At 55.7% G+C, this 4659-nt stretch overlaps 1 long non-coding RNA gene across 1 annotated transcript; it reads left to right on the forward strand.

Moving 5' to 3' along the window:
• Window positions 1–1068: 1068 nt before the first annotated feature.
• Window positions 1069–3802, forward strand: LOC120385151. The gene is made up of 3 exons (XR_005589299.1): window positions 1069–1130; window positions 1964–2117; window positions 3202–3802. It is a non-coding gene; the product is annotated as an uncharacterized LOC120385151 (long non-coding RNA).
• Window positions 3803–4659: the final 857 nt, after the last annotated feature.

Consider the following 4659-nt stretch of genomic DNA (forward strand, 5'->3'; position numbering starts at 1 on the left):
GCAAACTGACGCTCTTCCGCTGCGCAGTGTTTCTCAGGTGGGCTCATTTGAAGACGCTGTTCCGCAGCATGGCCTGGGATGGCTCCACACAGCTCCGAAGTGTGCCTGGAAGTGCTTGGTAGGTGAATTCCTTGTGCCTTCAGAGTGGTGAATGGGGACTTGAGGGAGACCTTTAACCCCACACCCTGAGTACCCATCCGCTTCCATCGGGTGGCAGGACTCTATTCCAGGCTCTCTGCTGGTTCATTTCTGCAGGAGTTACAATCCCTTCACATTTTTGAAATTTTTCTCCTGAACTGTTAGACCTGCAAACTTTCTGAAAACAGAAGCTGAGGTTCTGGAGAACACAACAGTAACTCCAGAGAGGTGCTGCTATGGCGTATGGGCTCATACTGGCTGTTGCCATGCCCTGGCTCTATGCTTTGGCTTCCCTGGACTAGTCCCTGTGGGAAGAACATGTCATTTGTATATTGTGCGTTTCTTCCTTCTTTCTTCCTAGATGCAGAACAACAAGAGCCACATCCCCAAATTCCTGTTCCACGCCTTAGAATACCTGGAAAGCTCACAGACAACAATCAGACATTCTGCAGCCCTGTTCATTGGTAAGCAGAGCGACTTCACTTGAGCTTTTTTGACCTGCTTCCTTCAAAGCCCTTTTCTAGACTGCTGCTCTGTTCCTCTCACAGCACCAGAATCTTAAAACTGTGTGTGTGTGTTTGTTTGTGTGTTTGTGACAGAGAGAGAGAGAGAGAGAGAGAGATTAACATGAATTACAAGATTATAGGATCAAATTAGCTGTATAGATCACACCAACTTCCCTGCCCACAACTCCTCTTTGGCTGCGCCTTGGGGAAACCAGCATGATGTGAATTCAATCTCCTTTGGAAATCAGTCTCTCAGTGACTTCTAGGCTTCTGATGCTTTATCTAATGTGCTTTGTGAACAGATGTAAGGAATGTATTTAATTTCCCAAGGGCTGTCTTGGGAGAATGGCTGCATCTTTCGCAGTTTTAAGCAAAGGATTTGAAAAGTCATGAGATTCATTGTCTGTCTAGGAAATACTATCCACCATTACTGTGACTTGTTGTCTGAAACAGTGACTGAAGATGGCATCTCCCGCCTGTATGAAGGTAAGGAAATACCTCTGTGTGTTTGTGCCTCTGTGGGAAGTACAGGGGTGCAGCACAGGGCCTGAAAACAGTTTGAATGTGTCCCTCTCTGTCTAAGGACAGTGTTTAAGGAAGAAGGATGATCACGTGAGCTTTGATCGAGGTGCCACAATATGTGTACGGAGCAGGGAAATTCCATCCCTAGCTCCTAGAATAGACGTAGCCTTAGAACTGTGTGGGGAGACTGTCTTCATAGAGGTCAGAACATCTCTGAAGGAAGGCCTGACAGAATTGAAAAGGGCTGTTGTTATTATTAAGGGTGGTGGTGGTGATGATGACAATTACCCTCTGTAGGGAAAGATTCATCACTTGCCCTCCCTGTAATGGAGAGATTTCAGGCCAGGGAACCACTCATATCTTGGTTATCAGCTCATAGGAAATTCCCTGAGTGTACATTGGGAACATCTTTCCCTGTGACCTCTTAAGGAACGAAGGCCCAGGGCCACACAGGATTTCAGTAGATGTTGTTAGGAGTCTAAATTCCTATGCGGATCTGTGCGTAAATGTTGGATGATTTAACACCTCTGCTTTTCTGTTCCATCCCAAGCAGAGTTGCTCCCACCTGCCTGTGTCTTAGCGTGTGGACGCGTATGCTGGGGGAGGGGGAAGTTACGCACGGAATGGGGTCTCCTCTCTGTCCAGGGCTATTTTGGGAGTAGCTGAGTTGCTGTTTCTTGCCTGCAGACTCTTGGGTAGCTAATAGCATGTGGCAATGGCCATCTGAAGGGGAGGTTTCCTAGGCACCAGTCACATCAGCACCATGGGGCTTCCAACCTGCTTCCTCTTTGTTTCAGCTTTTCAGGAAGTGCCTTTGACATGTGACAGGACCACAGGGCACATCCTCAATAGACATTACAAATGGCTGCAGAAGCTTGGAAATCTCGTGTCGGGTTCCGCATTCGACTAGGGAACCGGGACCGACACAGAAGACCTCTTTGTCCTGCTATGGTACGTACAACAGCGTCTTTGGAACAGGGACTGAACAACGAGGTGGATATTGGCAGATGACAGACAATTGTGTAGGTCAGTGAGGCGTAGAGAAGACTTTGAAGAAGTTGAAAGGGATCTAATAAAGCCATGTGACGGGGCAGCACAATGGCAGATGAAAACCAGAGCTGACAAAGTCAGGGCCATACGCATGGAAAGCCCGGAGGTGAACGACTCCTACATATCGCTGGTGTCGGACATCAGAGCATGGACGGTTGGGCCCAGTGGCTGGAGCCGGGGTGGTGGGGCCTAGTGGAGGTCGAGCCGAGGGTTGGAGCTGGAGTGAGGAGCAGCTAGGGGCAGGGCCAGGGTGGGATTAATGATTCGCAGCCAACAGGAGCTGTAGGGGGCGGAGCCTACAGGCAAGAGCAGCTCATAGAGTATCACTAGCAGGGTTGGAAGGGACCTCAGGAGGTCATCTAGTCCAACCCCCTCCTCAACGCAGGACCGATCCCCAACTAAATCCCCAAATGGCCGGGGGGGGGAGAGGAACGGCAGCGCGCGGAGCCGCCACCCCCCACCCCACCCAGGCAGAGCCGGCCCGGCTGGAACGCAGCACACAGGGGCTTTAGCGGCTGTACCACGGGGCCCCCCTTAGCCCTACTCCTTTCATGAGTGCATCACTGCCCCACTTCTGCCCCAGCCCCACACACGGTTACAGGGCAGAACCCTGTAGCTGAACTCTGAAATCTCTCTCACTGTAATGAAGTTACTGCAGAGTCAGGACAACCCCACCTTTGGGCTCCATGTCTGACATCTCTCCCCACTGCACAGAGCCCTACATTCACAGAGCTTCTCGCATGTGATTCCCTCAGTCATCAGAGCCAGGCGGAGAGAGGAGAAAGTCTCCCAGACTCCTCTATCCATTGCCAGCCCACAGGGTAGCGGAGGTTGTGGGGGTTGGGTGCTCTCTTACGCAATGCCAGCTCTCAGGAAGTTACAAAGGAGCATTAGCAAAGTGTGGTGGTTTTGTGCTGTGGAAAACTACCCTGCTGGAAGGTTTTGTTCTTCTGATTTGTGTTCCTGCCCTTTCTCCCTCTTACAGACATCTAGAGGCTAACAGGAGCCAACCGAGCCCACCACTGATCACATCTCTTGGGAGACGGCAAAGCAGCTGCTGCATGGGAAGGAGGAGAGAGAAGAGGCAGAGCAGGATGTGCCGGGGTGCACCAGTCACACATAACCTCACAGTCTAGGCGGCGGAAGCCAAGCCCCTCCCCAGCCCTGCCGGACATGCTACAACTGGAGCACCAGTGTGAAAGGGAGCAGCTCAGCTCGGTCTAGGCAGATGCCGAAAATGGAGGATGCACATTGTAGGCTCCAGTCCAGAAGCAGCTGACGCCCCTGACTGCAGAGCCCCGAGGTGCCGAGACCCAACCCCATCCCCGGGTGCCTGCAGACGTGCAAGGGAGCTCGGAGTCTCTGGGAGATTCCCACGCCGGGAGCCCAGAGACCCCCAGCCCATGGCCTAGAGACATCTCGTAGGAAGTAACCTGGGAGAACTAGCCATCGCCATGGTGACTGACGTCAGATGTTCTGGCTGGATCCCCACTGACTCAGTGCCGAACACATTGGCCATGGACAAGGCCCTGGGGTAGGACCCGGGGGGGAGTAACAAGGGCCTGGGTCCCCCTACCCCGGCCACCATCCATACTTGCGTGTCATCCCAACTCCCATCTGTGCCACTAGACTGCACAGCCCCAAGAGGAGGGGCGGCCATCTTGTCTCTGAACTCTCAGCCAGACAGCCCTGTGCTGAAGGGCAGCGATATTGACTCTGCCCGTTGGGCCACACAGCACTGAGGGAGAGAGCAGCCATATTGTCTGGAGCCATCGGGCCACACAGGCATGAGAGACAGGATAGCGGCACGGACACTGGTCTCTGGGCCACACAGCCCTGCCGGAGAGGGAGGGCGGCCGCACGGACTCTGGTCGTTGGGCCACACAGCCCCGACGGAGAGGGCGGCCGCACGGACTCTGGTCTCTGGCCCCACAGCCCCGACGGAGCGGGCGGCCGCACGGACTCTGGTCGTTGGGCCCCACAGCCCCGACGGAGCGGGCGGCCGCACGGACTCTGGTCGTTGGGCCACACAGCCCCGACGGAGAGGGCGGCCGCACGGACTCTGGTCGTTGGGCCACACCGCCCCGACGGAGAGGGCGGCCGCACGGACTCTGGTCGCTGGGCCACACAGCCCCTAGAGTGAGGGCGGCCGCACGGACTCTGGTCGTTGGGCCACAGCCCCGACGGAGAGGGCGCCACACGGACTCTGGTCGCTGGGCCACAGCCCGACGGAGAGGGCGGCCGACGGACTCTGGTCGTTGGGCCACGCCCCGACGGAGAGGGCGGCCGCACGGACTCTGGTCGTTGGGCCACACAGCCCGACGGAGAGGGCGGCCGCGACGGACTCTGGTCGTTGGGCCACACAGCCCCGACGGAGCGGGCGGCCACACGGACTCTGGTCGTTGGGTCACACGGCCCCGACGGAGAGGGCGGCCACACGGAC

The sequence above is a fragment of the Mauremys reevesii genome, linkage group 17 (genome assembly GCF_016161935.1).
Source record: "Mauremys reevesii isolate NIE-2019 linkage group 17, ASM1616193v1, whole genome shotgun sequence".
Classification (NCBI taxonomy): Eukaryota; Metazoa; Chordata; order Testudines; family Geoemydidae; genus Mauremys; species Mauremys reevesii.